At 42.2% G+C, this 23,495-nt stretch overlaps 1 protein-coding gene and 1 long non-coding RNA gene across 27 annotated transcripts in view; one reads left to right on the forward strand and one right to left on the reverse strand.

Annotated features, from left to right (window-relative positions):
- Window positions 1–23,495, forward strand: part of CD44 (CD44 molecule (IN blood group)) — a 69,833-nt gene that overhangs the window by 265 nt on the left and 46,073 nt on the right. The gene's annotated exons all lie outside the window — the stretch shown is intronic.
- LOC310757902 lies at window positions 6–21,615 on the reverse strand. The gene is made up of 3 exons (XR_014545557.1): window positions 21,036–21,615; window positions 17,831–18,007; window positions 6–660 (listed from the first exon to the last, which is right to left on the reverse strand). It is a non-coding gene; the product is annotated as an uncharacterized lncRNA (long non-coding RNA).

Raw genomic sequence — 23,495 nt, forward strand, 5'->3', positions numbered from 1 at the left:
TGGCTTATGAATGAAATCCCTTATACTAGCCGATGAGCGTATGAGATACTTCGGAGAGCAAAAACTTCCTCCGGCTTGCCAGCTGGACTGTTCAACTTCATTGACATTTTACTGTGCGTTTCCCGCGTGACAAAGACACTGAAAGGGAACCTGTGAAATTTTTTATTGCAAGAGGGATGCATGGGTGTGTTTTGTGTGGAGGCAGGATAGAGAAGTATAGAAGGTTCTTTTAGCTTGAAACACTGAAGTTTAAAGCTAACAATGTTCGCTGGACAGAGAAATGAGCTTCTGCACATCTGGTCCATATTCAGCCTTGCAAACCACAGTTATGTATTTATTTTTGCTCCGTTCCTTCTGTGAAGTAGACATCGGAGGGCGGGAGGGAAAGGAAACCTTACAATAGCTGTATTCTTGAGCTTGCAGGAGAAGCAAGCGCTTGCATGCTTGCAAGATGCAGAAGCCATAACGACTTCTCTTCTCCATGCTGGGAATGAAATTTGGAGAGTTTTCAGGGCAGAAAGTGAAATGTGCTCGCTGGCTTTCAGAACTTTAATTTGAGCATGACTAGCGAGGAGGTTTAGAAGCAAACTTTAAGCCAGTCTGGCAGGAATGGGCAGCTCATTTCCCTCCTTGCCCCCCAGCTAGCTTTCCGAAGTCTGCCTGTGAATAATAAAACGAAATGCTTGTTTGGCAGTGAAAGTGCTCATGCATTTAAGAAAATCACATGCCCCGAATGACAAAATAAGTCTTTAAAAGTTTGATGTGATACAGAACCACAAGTATTTGCGAAGAAATAACTGTGCCTTCAACAGAGACCCATTGTAATAGAAATTGCCTTGAGCTGTTTTGAAGGGCATCTATTATCCTTATCCACCCCCTCCCCCAGATCATTGGAAGCTTACAAAATACTTTTTAAAAAAGAGGCATTGGCGCCTTAGTGTTTTAAATACTCATTTGAGCATAAAGAAGTAAATTGGATAATAGGCTGCTCTACCGATTCCTAAATGGGTGTGTCAGAGTGCACGGTTCTAACCACGTTTTCGGAATTTCCAGAATTTTTTTATTTTTTTGCAGCACTGCTTTCAGAAATACTTCTTCGGTGATCAGGGTTTTACTTTAACACACACACGCGCGCGCTACCAGGTACCCAAGTATGCACTTTTCAAACATAAGGAGGTGTTCTTGGTTTGTGATATATGAGGTGTGGCTAACATTTTGGATTAGATATAACGTGTGTATGTACATATGTATACTTTAGAATGGCTATGTTTCTTATTTAGTTATTCCTTGCTCAGCTAATATTCCCTTTTATGAACTGCCAAACCTTCCATAAATAAGCGCAGCCTGCAATTACTCTGGGTTGTGTTGCATTTTAGCTGTAGAAAAGAGAGAAGGATCTCCCCTTCCCATCTAAATCCTCGGCGTGGTTAGGAAAAAACATGTCAAGCCGCATGTATGTCTTGCAGGAGAGTTTCTTTAAGGGTTTAGCAAGGTAATGGCTACATTATATTTTGGTCGGTATGCGGTACATTCCAGGCAAGCTTTATAGTGACAAATGGCTTTGCAACTGCACTTGGTTCCCTCCACCAGCACCACCCTGAGCTGGAGACGGGCAATACAGTAGTTGTTGTTTTTTTTCAGTGAGAAGATTTTATAGGAGTAGAAGCAATGAAAACAGTTGGGGAGGCAGACAATGCATGGCATGTAACGTCTCAAACTGTTTTCAGCTCTCTTCAAAAAAGAAAGAACTGTATCTTCCTATCTCGGTATATCTGAATACAGACAATTCTACAGGACTAGATGGAATTCTCTTTAGCGTTTCTGTCTCTTTTCTGACAGGTTGTGTAGTGGGATATCGGATTCTAGTCCACAGCTGGAGACATGCTCAGCTATAAAGCCTTGTGGATGTCCTGGGGCCCACTACTTTCTCTTAGTTTAACCTGTAGCTTGCCAGATTCTTCTTGGATAATGCCGTATATGCTGCCATGAGATTTGTGAAACAGGAGCAGGATTAGGATGTGACAAATGGGTTACAAAGTACTTTATAGTCCTCGTTACCTTGTACTGATTCAGACCATTTGTCCAGTTATGTCGTATAATTGCCTAGACTGAGTGCAGTGGCGTAGCGTGGGTTGTCAGCACCCGGGGCAAGGCAAGTAATTTGCGCCCCCTAACCCGTGGATTTGCGCCCCCTAACCCGTGGATTTGCCCTAACCCCAGATGTTGCGCCCGGTGCGGCCGGCACCCCCTGCACCCCCCACGCTACGCCACTGACTGAGTGACAATGACTCTTGCATTTTCCAGCTCCGACTGAAGACGTCAAAGCTTGGAAAGCTTTGACTTTCCCCCTTAAAATATCTATACAATTATTTCCATTTTGCTGAGGCCAAGCGGAGACTTGGTCACTGAGCAGCCATCCTGATTTGTTTGCAAGGAGATTAGATGACACTTGCTTTGTAATGAGCATTCCTTCCAATTTGTTTGCAGAGAAGTTAGATGACGGCTGCATCAAAACAAATGTTATCCCACCTTTTCCAGGGCATTTCCCCATCACTTTCCTTATTGCATAAGGTCCGGTCTTTTGGGAGAACAGGTTTGTTGCGCAAGAGGCTATCCTTTTAGCAACCTGAGTTTGTGTGTATGTGACTGAAATAATGACGGTCTGTAAGTACCCTAAGAAACAGCAGATTGCACAAAGCCACCCATTCAAGTAATTTAAACCCAGATCTCCCAGTTCCCAGCTGCCTCTCATTCCTATGCCTGGGGCAATTGACTCTTCAATAGTGCAATCTATTTAATCTAGAACCTTTCTGATACTCAGTTTATATGCTCCTGGCAGTTGCTGCAGCATGGCTCCTCAACCACTACTCCTGGAAACATTTGATGGAACCAAATCTGGGTCGGCAGAGCTAGTGACACATCATTGCTTCCCATATCAATGTTGCTGTACCATGAGGCATGGATAGGAACCATGTGCTGGCCTTGGCTTCTTGAATTCCTTCCTTCAAATGTTAGGCGCAGCATGGGAGTGGTTGTGCCTCTATCGGTAGTGTATAGGTTGGGCCTTGCAATGAAAGTGAAAACCAGCCTCATTTATTTGGGTGTATCCAGATATCTCCAGGGTTTGGTAATAGAAGACTTGGGAGTGCCAATAAATAGCAAGGGACACACAGGAAGGCGAAGTCTTTGTGCTGAAGAGGCAGTCTAAGTAAGGTGAGGTGATGAAACCAGAAATGTTACCTATAGAAGAGAATGGGATTCTGTCTACTGCTCTTAAAGAGGGTTCTGTTTTTCTGCCTTCAGAACAGGATGACTGTCAAGCTGTAATTTATACAGTATGCCCTTTATTCACACTTGTAGTGAATGTAATATCCTTTCTTTATGCTGGTTTTCATGTGCTGTTATTTTGGCCTTTTCACGAACAGACTAAGGTGTATTAAGTGATATGCCTGAGCTGGAACTTCACAAAACCACACCTTGTCAGATCTGTGTTTCCCTTTGGATTCTCATGTGTCCATTTCTGGACCCAGTTCAGAATTCTGGTTTTGATCTTTAAAGTCTTTATTGGTATGGGACCAAAGTTCCTGGAAGATTGCATTTGTCCACATGTACATACTCTGACCTTAAGAGCTTCTTCCCAGTTCCTTCCTTTGGTTCACCCACCAGGTGAGGTCCTACTTAGACAAGGGGCATCTCAGTGGTGGTAGCCAGGATATGGAATCCCGGTGCCTGCCTTGATGCCATTTTGGTGCCAAGCAAAAACGTTATTGTTTTCCTAGGGTTTTAAATCATTTTGCTTCTGCTTCTTGTTCTTATACTGCTTTTATATGCTTTATTGTTGGCCTGCCTTCTTGTGCATTTGAACTTTTTTCTTGTCGTAAGCTGCCCAGAAGAACTTGTTGACACATACCCAGCTAAAAGAAATAGTACATGAATGTTGTCGGAGAACAGTTATAGATTTTTCCCTTGTTTATAGACATTGCTGGATTGCGGGGGGGAGGGCAGTCACTCTTTTTTGGATAGGGTTGAGAGACTCTAAGTATTTAAGGTACCTTTGGGAATTTCCTCCCATTCAATATTAGGCTCCTTCTCTGCTGTCTCTTTTTGTGCCTGCTGAAAGCCTGCCTCTTCCAACAAGTTTTTTTTTAATGGAGAGATCTCTTATAGCCTGCATCTGTATTGGGATTTTTCAGATGTTTTATTGTTTGTGGCTTTGCCATCCTGGGCTTCTTTGTGAGGAAGGGCAGGATATAAAATAAATAAATGTCTATAAAAAGCTTCCCGCATACTGGGGACGCCCCAGATATGATAATAGCATGACCTGCTACCACAAAATGTCAAAGTTGTATTCTGGTTTTCGCAACTGGCCAAGGGAATAATCCTAGCAGCATGAATGAGAGTGCAGCAAAAATGCAACCCAAGCAAGAAGTGTGAGGTCATTACAGCCGCAGTTGTGGATTCCTGGATCTGCTTGAAAGAGGGACTGGAAGATGATACTTTATGGAAGCAAGAGGGGTAGAGAAGGGGGGGGGGAGGAGCAGCAAAGGAAGAATTGAAGATGGTTACAACACAGTCCCAAGCAATGCTGGAATGGGTTTAGTCATGCTGGCCACATGACCTGGAAAGTTGTCTGTGGACAAACGCAGGCTCTTTTGGCATGAAGTGAGATGAGCATCACAATCCCATAGTCACCTTTGACTGGATTAAACCATCCAGGGGTCCCTTACCTTTAACACCAAAGTTATGGTTAAATAAATTTTAAATTGCAAACCAACTAATAAAAAACCCTCATGCCTCATTTGAAAATTAAAGGGTCTCTTCCGGCTGTATCATGAGAGTGATCATAATATCACAAAAGTTAAAAACACTGGAACTAAAAACAAAAACTTTATCAAAAATTAAAGCCTGAAATATTTCAAAGCCTTTCTTTGTTTATGTTACCCCGCCTTTTGTTGTAATGACAAAATGGTTGCAGTTCAGCAAATAAATCACAACATGGAAATAATCTGCTTTTGTTAGGAAACAATACCTTTCAGGTTGAACCTGCTGTCTGTGAGCTATTAGATAACAGGCATCAGCAAAACTGGCAAAACTGGAGGGAAGGATGGGAAGGAAAAAGTTTATGAAACATTGGATAATTTTACTTCTATTAAGACCTTTCCAGTGTGTTCAGCTTTTTTCCTTAGGATACATGTCCACAGGATACCTCCAGTGAGCAGAAATCTAGGTGCAGAATGCTACAAAGAGTTAATGAGAATTGGTTTATGCATTGTCATAACTGAATTCAAATACTTCTCTGAGGTATAATTTCATAAGGAGGGCAATTATAGAATCATGTGGCTTGTTCCCTGTTCCACCCCTTTTCTCTCTTAAACTGGGTACAAGGTTTTCAGCAGGAAAATATGGCTCATGGCTCTCTCTTCTCTGTTTCATATTTTCTAAATATAACCTCTCAGATACAAGTGGTGCAGCCTTAAAATTTAAAAGAGTCTTTTAACGTCTAACCTGCAAATGCAAAAGCCACCCAGTCTTCTGAACATTCAACTACTCAAGAGCAAGACACAAATGTGTGGCATAAACAGTTTAAACTTAAGTTTAACAACACTTGCTCTGAATAGATGTTGTGGTTTGACTGTTTCCTGCAGAGGATGGCCAAAACAATGATTCCCCCCCCCCCCTTCAAAAGCCATGGAAACAGTTACCTTACAGTGTACACAATCGCAACTCTCTATTTCTCATTCAGCAGTTACAATTACAATGCCTACAATTCAAAATAGAATGGTGTTCCAGTTTATTCTAGTTCCAACCTGGTCCATGTTGTTTGCATGACTCCAGCAAGGGCAGAACACAAAGTGTGGGGCTGGATTCACAGATTAGTGTAGTATTTTATTAGTATTTTCCTGAGAAGCTTTATATTTATTGAGTCATTTTAAATATTTACCCTCCACTTTTTAGGGCAATGTTCTAATGAGGTGGCTTTTCACCAATAAATAAAGAATAATTACAGTAAAAATAGACAATGTAAATTAATGGAAACTAGACACCAACCAAAAACAACACAAATCCAGAATGACAGAGTTCCAATCATGGAGTCTTAAGCATAAGGATCCAGAGAGACCTCATTATTAAAAGTAGTAAAAATTAATCAGAGAAGTCTTAAGTAAAACAAATGAGTCATTAGAGCTGATTAAAAAGCAACCAAAAGGTATCTGTCAATGATGGGGGGAGGCAGTTCTAAAGATTCAAAGCCAACTAAAGCTCTGACTTTGTTGTTGTCAACCTGTTTTTTCCTGGCAGACCAAGAAACTCTGAGGTGAATGATCCTAAGGTTCAAGCAGGTTAATATGGGCATAGGCAGGGTACAGAAATGTGTGGTAGCATCTCAGCTCCAGGGGTTTCTGGATGAGTCAGATTATCTAGATCCATTCCAGTTTGGTTTCAGGCCTAATTATGGGATAGAGACGGTTTTGATCACCTCGGTAGATGACATCTGCCAGCAGTTGGATAGGGAGAGTTGTCCCAGTTGGTTCTGTGGGACCTTTCAGCAGCTTTTTATACTCTTGACCATGGTATCCTTCTGGGCTCCCTTGCTTCTGTTCTGGCATCCGCACCAGCATGCTGATGGCACCTAACTATTACAACAAATAGCACCAGGTCCAGAAGGCCATCCAAGATGTGTACTTGATTCATCAAGGGCAGTGCAACTCTATCCAGAACGGGTTGCAAACCTCCATCCAGATGGGAACTTTCTACACAAAACAGTACTCTCCACCCCCTTGTATTTCAGCTTATTTGCCTACATCCAACCACAGTCAGAGTTTAGTGCTGTAGCTGAAGCCCTGATACATCTTTGGGGTCCACACGACAATGCACAGAGTGGATTTTGACACAGTCTTTTCTCCCCGCTTTTCATCCTTTTTCTTCTGGCGGCCATCACTAGCATAATGGTGAAGACCTGCATTGCACCTTGGATTCCTAGGTTATCTGGGGAGTTCAAGGTGGAATACATTGCACAGCCACTAGCTCTTAGCAAGCTAGCTGATTACAGCTTGTCCAAAATATGGAATTTCAACGGCAGCCGTAAGTTGCTTTAAGTAGAACGCATTTGATGCTTGGAAGTCACTTACACGTGGAGAAAAGTACAAAATCTGAAATGTACCTCACTGAAGACTCCCGAATAAGCTTAGCAGTCATGGAATAAGAGGAAATGTCCTCTTGAGGATCAGGAACTAGTTAAGTATCAGGAAGCAGAGAGGAATAAATGGACAGTTATCCAGATGGAGGAATGTAGAAAGTGGACTTCCCCAAGGATTTCTATTGGGAATATACTTTTAAACTTGTTTATGAATGACCCAGAGTTCATAGAATCATAGAATCATAGAGTTGGAAGAGACCACAAGGGCCATTGAGTCCAACCCCCTGCCAAGCAGGAAACACCATCAGAGCACTCCTGACATATGGTTGTCAAGCCTCTGCTTAAAGACCTCCAAAGAAGGAGACTCCACCACACTCCTTGGCAGCAAATTCCACTGTCGAACAGCTCTTACTGTCAGGAAGTTCTTCCTAATGTTTAGGTGGAATCTTCTTTCTTGTAGTTTGGATCCATTGCTCCGTGTCCGCTTCTCTGGAGCAGCAGAAAACAACCTTTCTCCCTCCTCTATGTCACATCCTTTTATATATTTGAACATGGCTATCATATCACCCCTTAACCTCCTCTTCTCCAGGCTAAACATGCCCAGCTCCCTTAGGCGTTCCTCATAAGGCATCGTTTCCAGGCCTTTGACCATCCTGGTCGCCCTCCTCTGGACACGTTCCAGTTTGTCAGTGTCCTTCTTGAACTGTGGTGCCCAGAACTGGACACAGTACTCCAGGTGAGGTCTGACCAGAGCAGAATACAGTGGCACTATTACTTCCCTTGATCTAGATGCTATACTCCTATTGATGCAGCCCAGAATTGCATTGGCTTTTTTTTTTTAAGGTTAAGGGTGAGCAGTGAAGTTGCCAAGTTTTTTATGATATTAAGTTGTTCTGGGTTGTTAAAACAAAAAAGGTTGTGAAGAGCTCCGAAAGGGCACCTCTAAACTTAGTGAATATGGGGTAAAATGGCAGGTGCAAATCTGTGTAAACAAATGTAAGGTGTGCATGTTTTTTGGGGGGGCCTCGTAATTTCACATACATGTTCATGCAGTCTGAACTGTCAGTGACTGACTGGGAACAAGACCTTGGGATAGGATCGGACAAATTACTTGAAGATAAAGGCTATCATAGGCTGCTAGGGTTGCCATACATCTGGAATTTCCCAGACATACCCAGAATACTGCATTCGGAAGCAGTGTCCGGGCGGAAATCAGCAAAATGTCCGGGAAAATTCCATGTGTATGGCAACCCATGTTGGTAGTGTCATTTTTGCTGATTTCCCTTAAAAATAGCTCAAAACTGTCAATTTTTGTTGCGATTTTCACTTTTTGAAATATTTGAAATATGATAGCTATGTTCTGCCCCCATGGTCTGATGCAGTACGCTTCTGAATATTAGTTGCTGAAAACTGCAGGAGGGGAGAGTGTTCTTGTGCATGTGTCCTGTTTGTGGGTTTTCCACAGGCATCTGGTTGGTCACTGGGAGAACCAGATGCTGGGCTAGGTGGCCCATTGGTCTGTTTTTATCCGTTACAGTTTATAATACACCATAAAGCTTATGAATTTGTTGCATTTTAGCTTGGACAAGATGACCCTCATGGTCCCTTCCAACTCTACAATTCTATGATGCTATGAGCAGTGGAATAGTTCAGTCAAGCACACATAGTGGTGCATGCAGGTGCATGCCTTTTTTTAGGCAAAGCGAAATGTTTTCAGTTTATGAAATTCATATATCAAGCACTCTTGACATTCCCTTAACCAACATCCTGCCCTTCAGAGTTATAAGATAACTTTTCTAATTTCAGTCACCCATTGTGGGATTTCAGTTGAAACCACCCAACTTTTTTTAGTGCGGTTGCACGATACATTTCAAGTAAACTTTCACAGGGCTATAAAAACATGTTGAATAATATATATTTGACAGTTGATGCTGCAGATAGAATCCCGGTTGGAAAGAGGAGAATGCCAAATCTGACAGCTTGTCAGTTCCCTGATCTTCAAACCACAAGCAGTCTTCTCTGGTAGTGTTGCATCTACTGTATCATCAGCAGCTGCTGGCTGCGATTTTCCTGCTCCTGGCTTTTGCTGACCCCACCCAAAGCATGAAGGGGATGTTTGGATGTGAATTAAATAATGTAGAAGAAGAAGAGTTAAAAGATCAGAAAAGAAATAAGAAAGCGGGTGCCTTTAATGGCTTGCTTTATCAAACTGACATTCCAGCACATTTTAATTCCATTTAATGAATGTGCAGTTTTACACAACTCTCTCTCTCTTTTGCTTCTTAAGCCTTTATTGGTATACGCAATGTGGACAAATATCCACGTGCACATTTCCCTCGGAGTAAACTGAGAGAATTTTTTTGTTTAAATACGTGTTCTAAGTTCTAAGCACTTTGCAAACATCCTCTTAACTAACTTGCCAAGCCATGGAACGCTTCTGAGGAATTTTGCTCTAATCCTGAGCTCAGCTGGTGCATGCTTATTTTGTGTATAATTTTTCTTTGATTTTTTTTTAAAAACTATTAATTGCACAGGTAATTATGCTGCCAAAGATAACTCTTTGCGGTGACCTTGATTTGGGGGGAAGGTTAAGCTCATGATTCAGTTTTCGACACGGAAATATTTTGGGCTTAAAAGTGCTGAACAATGGCTGGCGCATGCCATGCTCATTCCTAGGAAACTTCAATAATTACCGGTATATACAAGCTTGAAACAAAAAAACACAAGTGGTGATACGCAAGACCTAACAAGACATGAATGGTCTAGTTGAGATTCCTGCATTGCAGGGCGTGGACTAGATGACCCTCGGGATCCCTTCCAACCCGACAGTTGTATGATTCTATATTTGTCTACTCAGAAGTAAGGCTCATTGTGTTTAATGGGTTTTATTCTCAGTTAAGTGTCTAAGACTGTAGGCTAAAGGGATAGCACTGTCCAAATAGATAGACTTCGTAGTATACTAATCTATAGTATCCATGAGAGACATTTCTAGATTTGTCTGGCAGGGCAAGAAGCCCAGAATAAAATTTAAAATATTAACTGATGCAAAGGAAAGAGGCGGATTTGCCCTGCCAGACCTTAAACTCTATTATGAGCTTGCAGAAAATAACGATCAGGCATGCTGTGCTAAAAAAGCTGCCTTGTTTGCTAGGAATAGTGCCATTCTCAAGTGATTCCCGCACTGGCACTTAATTTGGAGAAGGGTATGGAAAGGTTGGGACGCGGGTGGCACAGTGGTCTAAACCACAGAGCCTAGGGCTTGCCGATCAGAAGGTCAGTGGTTTGAATCCCCGTGATGGGGGGTTTGAAAGCACACCAGTGCAATTAGATAAATAGGCACCGCTCTGGCGGGAAGGTAAACAGCGTTTTCATGTGCTGCTCTGGTTCGCCAGAAACGGCTTAGTCACGCTGGCCACATGACCCGGAGCTGTACGCTGGCTCCTTCGATCAATAAAGCGAGATGAGCGCCGCAACCCCAGAGTCATCTGAGACTGGACCTAATGGTCAGGGGTCCTTTTACCTTTACCTATGGAAAGGAAATGGTTGATTCTGGCATTAACAAACTCCCCCAAAAGGAAAAGGGTCTGCAGTATACTTACTGCAAGTCATGACATGATGCTTTGATTTTGGAGAACCGCTGTGCAAGGCATTGCCAAAGGGAAGTGAGTACGTGATGCTGATTTTCACTTTGTGGGGTTTTTTTTGTTTGCTTGCTTCTGGGTGTGGACCTAAGCAATCGGATGTAGCATGCATGGGCAAATATCCTAAGCATTACAACTTCGTTTTTCATGCCTCAACTTCCCATACTGAAATGTGTGTGACTTCCAGGTGCCTGGAAAACTTTTCTGTATTATTTAGAAAATGCCAACATGACTGGGCAGGGCTTTTTTTTTTTAATTTTAAGGATGGCTAAACCCAGAGCTGTCAATCAGGCTTAGTCTCTAACTTCTGCATCTGTAGGCACAGATGTGCTGGTGCTAGGAGGACCTTCAACAGTACCATGAGCTGCAGAATGGACAGAATCTTTGACACTAAATGAATAATTGTGAAAGTAGTTAAGAGTGAGCTAGTGGCACATTCTCAAAAAAAAAAAAATCCATAAAATTTTATTAAAGTTTTTTCATAATACAATTAAAACACTTATCTAAATAAAAACAAAAACAGAAAGAGGAAAAGAAAATGCAGATAGCTGTCAAAGATAGCTCTTAACCCTTGTCTCACACAAAAAGAGGTGGAAGCTCTCAGATTTCATGTGGGAGCTTTTCAATAGACATATATTTTCAGTAGGGGCACCTTCTAGCCTACCAGAACCTTGTGATCTTCATCAGAAGTCCTTGTCTGGGCCACACTACAGTTTGGGATTAGGTAGCTAGTGACTGGAAGGCTAGTGACCTTCTCACTCGTGCATTTGGAATATCCTCACCAGAGAAGCTCACCTTCCCCCTAGTTTAATGAATTTCTGGTACCTGGTGATAACTTTAATTTTGAGGCATTTTAGTAATTTGGATTGGTTGACATATGGCAACCTGACAGATTAGGTGGCCGAGTTTCCCATATTTGGGGAAACTGCAGGGGTCCCCACACCTGGAATGCAGTGGATGAGCCTACCCTAGAAAAACCTTCATGATCAAGGTATCTCCCCTGCCTGATAACCCAACTACTACTAAAGGCTGTTGCCCTAAAATACAAGAATTTTGCACCAGCAGCAAAAAGCCTGCTCCACTGCGCTTAAATGTTCTGCTAACAGAATCTGTGATGCTGCATTATCAAGGAATTATCAAGAACCAGAAGTTCTCAAAAGAAGATAACCAGAAGTTATCAAAAGTTAAGAAGAAAATTCAAACCATCAATTTCAGGTATCTGGAGTCTGCAGTGCTCAGCAACAGATAAATCATGTGAGATGTCCACTTATCTGTTTCAGCTCTAAATGAAGAGTTTGCTCAGATCAATGGCAAACTCCTAAATCATATCACCACGACGATAATCAAATGTCACCCATGTGTGTGGACTGTCTCACCAAGAGATTTGTCTGTACCAATAGTACATCCTTTTATTGTCACCTTGAAAAAGTCATTCTCCTAAATCTGAGGGAAGACAGGAAGCGTCTTGAAACTTAGATCTGATTTTTGCCGACAGCAAGTTCCAGCCCTGACGTAACGATAGCTGCTGCCAAACAGCTTTTAACTTGCACAATCTTTTAGGATCCTTAGAGGACCCTTTGCTAGTTAAATAGCTATAACAGAAGAATTGCAGGCCTGACTCCTTGTATATCCAGTCTTAAACACATTCTTTCATTCTTTCAAATGTATTTCTGAGAATGGTGAAGTAATAATACAGCTTATTTGGAAAGCAGTGTTAACATGTTTCATACACCATCCTTTGGTAGGGAATATGGAATGGGGTCCAAGCAATGTTATCAGCATTAAATATTTGATCACAAGAGATAACTGGTTGGAGTGTAATTAAGATGGCAAAGCGGGTTCTTCTTCATGGAGAGCATGTGTTGCGATGGGAGCAACCATGACATCCCCTATTGCTGGGCGGGTTAGTTTGGTCACGAATTTGATTGGCCACCTTCAGTTGTTGCTGGGGGAAATTTATTGTTGCAATTTTATTTGATTGATGGGGGTGCTATATATGTTCCCTGTGCACAGCGTTGAGCTTCCTCTTTTTGCTGCACACATCGGATTACCCGCCCACCCTCCCTTTATTTAGGGTTTGTTCGTGCTGACCTTGCTATGCCTGTCATGGGGTCGTCTGCTTTGGAGCAGGGGCCTGGTAGGAATTTTACCATTTGGCTGATTGGCTGGTACCATTTGGGTTTTGCCTACTGTGTAGCAAATTGTCACAACTTGTAAGGTTGCCGTTAGGCATCGGTTAACTTTTGGTTGGTGGAGGGGATGAGGTTGGCTGTGCCTGCCCCTCCAATGCTGCTGCTGCAAGGGTATTCTGTTAAAGGAATCCATGGGATCGCCATTCTTTTGTCCGAATCCCTGACAAAGGGCTAGGGCCACGCAAGAGCCCCAGGGCGCATTTGGTGAGAGGTGTGAGCCTGGCACCCAGCTTTATTCTCTCCCCAAAATTGTTTACCCTTACTGATTTCCACAGGGGTGTGGTTGTCAGTTCTGTTCCTACCTCCAAATGGGAACAGAGAGTCGCTAACCAATGCCTAAGCAACCACTCACATACTGTAATTCAATAAAGTTGTGGCCAAAATTATGCCAAAAACCAAAACAAAAATGATGTGTGAAATGTGTTGTTATTTGGGGGTGTCTTGGGGGTCCTCGACACGCAACAATCCTTGGAGTCAACTTCTGTGGTGCTTTGATCTTTCCCCCCCAGGCCATTGCAGATTTATCTGGTGGTTTTTAAGATGGTTTATGTTGTAAATCGCCCTGAGATCTGCGGATGAAGGGTGGTATACAAATTCAGTAAATGAAATAAAAATAAAATAAGAATCTAACTAAACGTTATGTAAACTTGTGTATTGAAACCCATGCCCCCCCCCATTTCAATGTAGTTTTTAAGAAACCCACTTTTTGGGGTCAGGAAGCTTCTTAGTGACAGGTTGAGTCAGGGTATGTACACATCATACTATTCTAATCATATTCTTTCTCTCATTAATTCTGGGCACTGTCTTTTATCCTGTACAGAGTTATAACCTTTAACAAACTACAGTGCCCAGAATTCTTTAAGTGAAAAGATATGCTTTGAATGTGCATTAAAGGTATAGTGCATGCCCAGCCTCAGAGTGGAGAACTGACAGGCAGAGGTATGCTACATCCCTTCCCTGTCCCTTATTTTCTTTCTCAAACTTCTCTTCCTAGGAGTCAATGAATCTGTCGGTTTTGGCGCCTTGCAGTTTCTCATGTTTCCAATTTTAAGTTCAGCTCACCCCACATTCAAATATGTTCATGTATAAAGAAAATCAAAAGGCTCGTATGAAAATTTGTCTATTTGCATATGCATTTCTCCCCATCTATGCATTTTTTGCATGCGATTTTGCAAAGTATGTGCAACTTTGCAAGCAATTTCCCCCTAATGCAATGTGACTTCACCCCCTGCAACAGTTCAGTAGGCAAGCTGAATCACAAGTAAGATAGCTTTCATTCAGGAAAGTACTAATGCAAATTAGGGTCTACATGCTCTAACTAAATAAAGAGCACTAGGGTCACATCAGCAGCCAAACTTTTGTTTCACTGACATATAAAGGAGTTGAAAGATATAATGCTTTATGCTGAATCATATTACAGGGTCTCTTGCATCTCTGGCATGCAATGCGCACTCCTCTGCCAAGATTCATCTGTAGAGATAGGGGCACACATAAACAAGCAATGCAAACCAGAATTGTGGGTGTTTCTTTTTTCTGGCACCTCCAGCACAATACAGAAGCCTATGAAATTCAAAGAAACACCTTTATGCCTGCAGCATAATCTGTGACAGTGGGTAGACTGTTGTTCTGTTTATATTAACAGTGTATTCCATCTGACTCAATATATAGTGAAAAGTTTCCTATAGTTTGAAATGCCAAAGCATTGATTTTGAGCTTTCCAAGTGAATATCTGGGAGATATGCATGTATAGAAAATGTCCCAACAAAGGAAATACACAGTATAAGATGAAATTGGGAGGAAAAACTAGGATGACGGTGTTACTGGACCGAGGAGATTTCTGAAGTAAGGATATTAAATGAGAACATAGAAATTAAGGAGGGAAAGGCCATGGAAAAGTCAATAAATGTCTGCTTGATTGTAAAAAGGTGACAAAATCAATGGTAGAATTTGAAATGGGAAAGAGGATAACTTGACTGATGTTTTGAAGTCAGTGCAAAGTTCTTTAGAGAGATTGGAAACATCCCTTAGCAACCACAGAGAAGATTTATTTCAAATTGGAATAACCCCCTCCTGAAATATCTGAGACAATTCACCAACTAAGGAGAACACATCACTGCCAGGGATTGGCAGAAAGATGTGTTTATGTCTGCCAAATGATAATAATGTTATCTAGTAAATTCTCAGACACATGTCTATTTCACTCCCAGGGTGTGGGATATAGATGACTTCACCCATGCAAGGTTTTCACAGCACCCACCTGATGTTGTTGGTATCAAAATGCCAGCCTGTGTTTGTTCCCCATTTACTCCAGATCTACCCTTTCTGCTGTTCTGCAAGGTGTTCTGCTGAACTGGGCCAGTGAACAGGTAGTCATGTGGAATCTACGAAACTATTGCGTGTCGAGGTACGCAAGCCACCCCAATAAAACACAATTCACACAGAATTTTTGTTTAAGGTTTATGGCATAATTTTGGCCACAGCTTTATTAAAATACAAAAAATGTGAGTGGTTTGCTTAGGCATTGGTTGCGACTATCTGTCCCCACCCGGGGACACACTGACATTCGCACGCCCGTGAAAGTCAGAAAGGGAAAACATTTTGGGGAGAAAGATGGAGCTGGGAACCATGCCCTCACCTCTCCCTAAATACTCACAGGGGCTCTTGCGTGGCCCTAGGCCCTTGACAGGGGTTCGGACAAAAGCATGGCAAGCCCCTGGATTCCTTTAACGGAAAACCCTTGCAGCAGCAGCATTGGAGGGGCAGGCACAGCCAATCCATGCCCTCCACCAAACAAAAAGTAACCAATGCCTAACCGCAACCTTACAAGTTGTGACGATTTGCTAAATGGCACCAGCCAATCAGCCAAATGGACAAAATTCCTACCAGGCCCCTGCCCCCAAAGCAGACAACCCCATGACAGGCATAGCAAGGTCAAGCAAACAAGCCTAAATATAAGGAGGGTGGGCGGGTGATCCAATGTGTGCAACGAAAAGAGAAAGCTCAACGCTGCGTGCCGGGAATATAAAACTTCTTGGCTGTCAATCAAAAAATGGCAACAACAAATTCTCCCCAACGACAAGAGGAGCCCAATCGCAATGGTGGCCAACTACCTTTACCCGCCCAGCAACAGTGGGATGTCTTGTAAGACCCCACCGCAACACGTGCTCTCCATGAAGGAGAACACGCTCTAACAAACAGTGTTCTAATGTAGCTTATAACTGATCTCCCTAGCATTGGTAAGAAGCCAGCTGGGTGGTGCCTGTGAAACCTTAGGCAGCGCCCCTTTTTTAAATTCAACAAAGCAAATCAGAAAATAAAACTATGTAGGTAAAAAAATAAGCCTGTCTTGTACTAGTCGTCCCTTGCATTACTTCACTATACTAACAGTGTTATGCTACTCCTCCTTCCGCTAGGTTATGATATACTGATACTGATTCACACAATAAAGAATGAGCAAAGCCCTTACACTGGCAATGCGTGATCTCTGACATAAGAAAACAGCTGCATCATCAGGTATTACTACCTAATGTGTAATACATGAATCATAACAGAGCTCCTTCACCAGATTTGTTAAGGCAGGTTTGAAACACCATCCTTCAAGACAAGGTTCAAATGTGCTGTTGAAAGTCTAAAATGGCAATAAGATGTTACCCTCTTGCTTAACCCCTTCTGTATATAAATAGATAAAAGTTTTTATTCGTTGAAATAGGAACTTTGTTTCAGCTACCTTTGTCAGACAACTGCCTTTTTAGTTACTATGCCCCCTCCTTAATGGGTTGCGTAACAATACACCCACACTTGGAAAATGATGAAACTTGAAGCTCCCAGATGTCTGCATGCTGGAAATATATACCTACAAGATGTCTCCAAAATTTCTGTTGCTTCACAATTTCCCTTCCAGCGAAGATTAAAGGACAGCTGCCACAGACCAAACAAGCAAGCATCCACAATAAATGGAAACACTCCATAGCTGACTGCAGTGTTGGCTATGTTACAAAACCGTGTTGCCACCCTCTTCTGACATATATAAAAGTGAATGTTAATGCTGAACATCTATTTCTATTTGAATCATAAACGAACTGTTTGTAAGCTGTAGCTGGTCTGGAACATTGATGCTTGTTTGAATTAAGGTGTATTTCTATATAACTGTTTTCTCTGGAACCGGCATTCATTTATTCACCTAATTATTATGGATCATCCGGATGACATCATTGCCATCCTGTTGCATTGCAGTATTTATTGTGGTACTCTTGTCTTTAGTCAGACCTGGTTCCTGGTTATTGCAGTTCCAGGAAAGGCTGGCAAAGTGTTATTAAGGTGCCTGGCAAAGGAACAAGCACAGAAGATGATGTTCCTGGTGATGCCCCACCTTTTCCTGGTTGTATTGCTAATGGGCTATGTGGAGAAATACATTTACTGGGACAGGGTTTGTTTTATATACAACATAGAAGAGTTGCTGTGTATGTGAAGTTATGCGAAGGGTTAAGCTTGTAATATTAAGTAGGTGGTTGGCAGCTGGCAGTTAGTTGTGTAAGAGCAGACTGCGAAGAGATGGGTTCTTCTTATACAGAAGTAGTGGGCTGTTAAAAAATTCTTCTGATTGGCTTGCTAGGTGAAATTTTGGGGAACTTACTGGATTGGAAAAGTGGTCTGATGAGAGGGAGAATGCTATGCCATTCAAATTTGATTGTTAGAAGGGCAGGTTGGCAAATAAAAAGGCCAGTTCTACCACTGTTCAGGGAAAATGAGACTAGGAAATGCAGTGGAACAGAAGGAGCTGGGTGAAAAGGCTAAATATGAAGAAGACAGGAGAAAAGGCTGGGAGAAAAGGCAGAATATGATGGAAGGCAGTTGGGAAATACCTGGCAGTATAGTCTGAGAGAGCTGAATTTCTGGCTTAAGCTGAAGATTGTCAGAGAGGTCATCAAAGGACTGTGAGCATGGAGGAAGAGTTCAGCCAAGAGCTTCTGGAGCTGACCAGAGAGAGAAAAGTCTAGTCTGCAGATTCCTCTGTACCTGGTGGTGTTGAGATTGACTGACTGGGGAGAAGAGACTAAAGGTATCTGGCATATATATATAGGAGAAGGAACTAAGATTTTACCAGCCGTTTTATATAAGCTTCTCCAATTTCAGACAACTACAGGTCTATAGATGAAGGTAAACAGCATAGTACAGGTATATGGTGGCAGTGGTTAAAAAGTGTGAAAAGTAAGTGCCATGGTAGGAGTAAAGTAGAAACTCTTGTACACACTTGGTGAATCCGCAGTGTTAAATAGAAGCTGGTTCTCTAATATGAAGTGGAGACTGCCCATGTTTTTTTGACAACACTTAATTGTTGTTCCAGAATGAGTGAGGTATACACTACTGGGAATAAGCAGAGTATGGCTTTAAAAAAAAGTATTTTCTGTTCCTGTGGGTTTGCAACAACACAACTGCAGTTTACCCTGCAGGTCTGGGTTTGGTGCAGCCACTCCTTGACTTTGTCTTGACAAGGGGAAAGACTTGACAAATGGGTGGTAGTGGATTGGTCAGGTATAGGCAAGTGCAGCTAAAACGATGCTTGGCTAGTTCAGGGGTGAAGGTGCAAATTTGAAGGTTCTGTGACAATCCTAGATCTAACAAGAAAGAGAATGAGGAGAGACCTAACTGTAAAACTAACCAAGTGTAGGAAGAAGAGTAACTGAAGCAGTCTGAGTAACCAAAAGACTAAACTGAGAAGGAAACAAAATTAACAGGAAACAAACCTAACCACAAACTTTGCTGTGGATGTTATTTGGAATGAATCATTTGTTCTCATCATCTTCAAAGTAACATTTTCCCTTCGATTCTTCCAATTAACTGTGTTCTATCAAAAGCTCATAAACAATGCCATATAAAAATTCTGTTGAGTCCCAAGAAATATGGTTTGAGTCTTTCCAAGCATAGGGTACCTTTACAATTAATGTGAAAAGGGCTGACTGGGAGTGAGCTTGAAGTCCGTTATGGCTGTGCCATAGTTTGGTCTTTTTGACTGAACCAAGCTTTCACATACACCTAACTGTTCTCTCACTATTTTCAGATTCTCCACAGCTCTCTTTTCTCTTTACATGCCCTCCAGGGAGGTTTGATGGTCCTATGCAAACATTGCTATGAAAGTGAGCAGCTTATCAGGACACGTGGAGGCACCGTGAATTCTTCCATGAATTTGTTTAATCCAGATTTATTTTTAAACCACATTCTCCTCCCGTCAGTAGTTTCTGGGGCTTGACTTCTCTTTCCTTTTTCAGGCATAGTCTAGTCTGTTTCATCCTTTTTGTCAAGGTTGCTAGTGGACGTCATGTGCGTTTGTATTAACTGGCTGGTATTCAAGATGTTTAAAAGTCATCTAAAGCTAAAACCTCCCCTTTGCTGCCGTTTCTGATACAAAAGCTTTTAGTGAAGTCAACAGATGGTTTAGCGTTCAGTGAGTGCTTTTTCTTTCCTCCTTGTACTTGGCTACTGTCTGTTTTTTCTTCTCTAATGAACTTTCCGTTTAAGACTGTTTAGAAACAAAACAGTCCGTATTGGATAGCTCTGTGGAACTCTGATGGAAGCATTTAACAAAGCATTTTACTTCTGAATATGAATGAGTGTTGCCTTTTATTTCAGTTAAAAGTTATTTATAATTTTTCACAGTGCTTTTTAAATCGATTGTGCAAAGATGCTTGGCCAATAGCATGAACAGTAATTGCATCATGGACATTTTGAATGCAAAAAAGGCTGCTCACTTCACATTGTCTGCTTTTGGCAGAAGGCTGTGCTATGGCTTAATATGATTATTCATGGACTTCCTTCTGGCTACATAGCCCAAATGAGTATGCTTTGTTTTGCTTTTGTTTTGTTTTAATCTAAAACAATTGTTCACATATAAATTTCAGTATTCCCCCAGCTTGCATTTCCCTTAAGTGGCTTCAGCTGAATTCTTAGAAGAGTGCCAGAAGAGGTTAAAATCTGTGACCCCCCCTTGCATAGTAACTGGGATTACACCAAAGGTTCTCTGTGCTGTGAGTTGCTTTCCAGTAAGGTCATTGGTGCCTGGCTATGCTTTTAATGATCTCTACTTCTCCAGAGGCCATGCCTGATCATTGTCTAAATTGACAAACGGTGACTTCACTGCCTGAGCTCTTCAGTTTTCCTTTGCAACATCTGCCGCAACTGCACAGCTGTGCCATATTCTGATGCAGCCCAAAGACTCTTGTTCTATTTTGAGGTGAAGCTATTGTAAATCGCATAATGTTTAGCATAGCAAGGAAGGGAGCTTGGCCAGTGTTTTGACACCATATGGACGATGGCGGTGTGTTTACCCCAACAACGGTTGTCATACAGATTAAGCATATTTGAAACTCCTGTTAGCAGCATTAAAAAAAGAGAGAAGAAAAAGAGAAAGCGGTTGTTGCTGAGGAAATGAAAGCAATGTCTTGTTCCTACTTGTACCTACACAATGTGCCTCCATTTGCTTGGCTCAATGTTCCTTACTTCATCTCCATAAAGCTGATTTAATGTAGTTATTTAATGTGCCAGATTAGATTCTGTGGCAGTCTAATCCACGGGCAGCCAGCATGGTTTTGAACCACAACGCCCTTTGCCCCAGGCTATTGGCCATGCTGGCTGAGTTGTAGTGTACAGTTTCTGGAGAGAACCACTTTGCCTGTTCTCTGCTCTACTCATTATGAAAGCACATACATATACAAGGTAAGCCTTTATGGTTTGGTGGTCAGAGTATTGAATTAGGAATGGGGAGACCTGGGTTCAAATCCTTACTCAGCCTTGAAGCTCAGTGGGTGAATTTGAGCTCATCGCTGTCTCCTAACTTCTGAAAATAAAATGGGGTGTGGTGGAGGGAGAAGAACAATGTATGCCACCCTAAACTTAGAGGAAATATAGGGTGACAAAGTAGAAAGGATAAAATCTAAGGCCTTCATAGGATGGCTGATCTTACTTTCAGAATTAAATATGACTCACTTTTTCTGCACTACAAAGTGCTAAGCATGATATAAATAACTTGCTTGGAAACTGCTTGGGAGACTCTGGATTTCATCAGAAACTTACCTGGTTCCACATTGAAAAGGTCAGTCAGGGTTCACAAGTTGCACTGGAATAGATTGCTGGCCCATTTCTGCTGAGCATAGCTGCTAGGTGGTATGGTTCTAACCCTCCTAGAATATTGTCCCTGGCATTCCGGAATGCACATGGGGTTCCATTGCCGACAAACTGATATCAAAAGGGTTCCCTAAAAGTAAGAACAAAAACAACAAAACTTTAGAATGGTGTTGGAGACATGTCCAAAAATCCACAAATGTTTTTTATTGGTGACACCTCAGTGGCAAGTAATGGCAGGCAGACAAGTTTTTCTGAAAGGCAAGTTGGCCATCTTATTGTTATCCAGTGTACAACTGCTGGGAATTTGGTACATTCTCAGGCACAGGCTCAAGCCTCACCAGCAACCAGAAAACAAATTAAACATGCCCCAGAATACTTTGCAGTGCACAGAATGTTCTGTGGTAGATACAGCTAAGTAGCACTTTTTAGAAGTATGAAGCTTTGAGGAACCAACATAGCATGATCAGCAGTTTTGATGCCATTTTTGTAAGGTTTTTTCCATTGCTCATTCCATGTTCCCAGTGCTCAGCAACTATGTCTCCATATGTTGTGGCAAGAGCTTCCTTTCCCAAGAAAATGGCTTGGGTTGTTGACACGATCGCCCCTGAGCGCCCTCTCCTGCTTTGTGGAGCCTGCTTGGCTCCCTGGTATTCTCCAGAACTTTGGGCGAGGACACAAGCTCTCTGTGACTTGTTTGCAAAGCATTTTGAAGATAAAATCACTTGTATCAATCAGGATCTTGACTGCTGTTACAGCAGATGAATCTCCATCCCCTGTCTCTCCCATTTCCTTATTTGTCATTCTCATCATTTTCTCTATGGATGCCCTCTGTCTTTGAGCTCTTTGCTCTCCTACTTTCAAGGCTCGTCGGGTTTTGGGAGATGGAGGGGCTGGGATGCTTTCTAATGACACCGTGTTAGTCAGCTGCCGCTCCACTTCTGCCTCCTCCTGTCCCATTATTTCCCAAATTTTCCCCTTACCTGCCTCTGAGCCATGACCTCCCTCAAACCACTGTTGTGAATCTATACTGTCTTCCTCTTCCCTGGAAGGGTTAGGTTGGGGAGGCGGTCTCCACCATTCCTGCTGCCCAGTCCCTGACAATGGGTGGCATCACTTTGCGGTGGTTCTGGTCCTACTTGAATGGTTGTTTCCAGAGAGTGATGTTTGGGGAGTGCTCTTTGGCCCCGTGGACTCTTCAGTGTGGGGTTCATCAGTGTTTGATTTTTATGGAAATAATGCTGATTTTCTATGACCTTTTAGATAATTTTTGTGGGAGAGGAGTTATTGGTTCATTTTTGTTTTGTGTATTTTGTGTTCTCATTTTGTATTTTTCTGTTGTGACCTGGCCTGTGATCTTTGGATGAAGGGCAGTGTACAAATTTAATAAATCGTCATTGCTATCAAGGTGGCATACATCAGCTTTTGCTAACTTGGTGCCCTATAGATGTTTTAGAGTACAACTCCATAAACCCCAGCCTGCAAGGGTTACTGGATGTTACTGGTGAGAGTTGGTACCATGTTGGTCAAGGCTAGCACATGTAGTTTCTCCATTCTTTAGGTTAGCCTGAGTCACAAGTGTGTGACCCAGTGTCATACAGTGAGTTTCATGGCCTAGTGGTGATTTGTCTCTGAGCATATATTGCCACTCTAACTGCTACACTGTGCTGGCACATACATCACTCTGTGGTTTGATTCATGACTCCATTCTCTTTGAAATTGCCAGTGGACAAAGAATTGAACGTTGCTTACAGGAAGTAGAGCTTGCTGGTGCCCTTCAGCAAATCAGTCTCTCTTAGCCTAAGTCTGCTGCCTAAGTCTTCACTGATATCTTCTTCTTTGGCGATCACTCATACCAGAGTAAGATTGTCTTCCATAAACTCGGTCTTAACAGTGACTCCATAAATGACTGTGGAGGTCAATTCTGGATCCACACGTCCTTCCACAGTGGGGACATAGGTTTCTGGGTGGGAGTTGATGACGGTGAGGGTTTGCCAAATATGCCTTCCTCTTAGCATGTTTCTCCCTTTCATCCTGAGTTTGCGTGTCTTCAAAGCTCATGATACCTTTGGTAAAGGCTGTTCTACAATTGGAGCGCTCGCAGGCCCAGTGTTTCCCAGTTATCAGTGTTTATACTTAATGTTTAAAGATTTGCTTTGATAGATACTTTAAACCTCTTTTGTTGACCACCAGCATTATGCTTTCCATTTTTAAGTTCGGAATAGAGTAGTTGCTTTGGAAGACAATAATCGGGCATCCGAACAACGTGACCAGTCCAACGAAGTTGATATTGAAGAATCATTGCTTCAACACTGGTGATCTTTGCTTCTTCCAGTACACTGGCATTAGTTCGTCTGTCTTCCCAAGCGATGTGTAAAAATTTTTGGAGACACTTCAGCATATACTTCAGCA

This window comes from Podarcis filfolensis, assembly GCF_964270895.1.
Source record: "Podarcis filfolensis genome assembly, chromosome: 1".
Lineage (NCBI taxonomy): Eukaryota > Metazoa > Chordata > Lepidosauria > Squamata > Lacertidae > Podarcis > Podarcis filfolensis.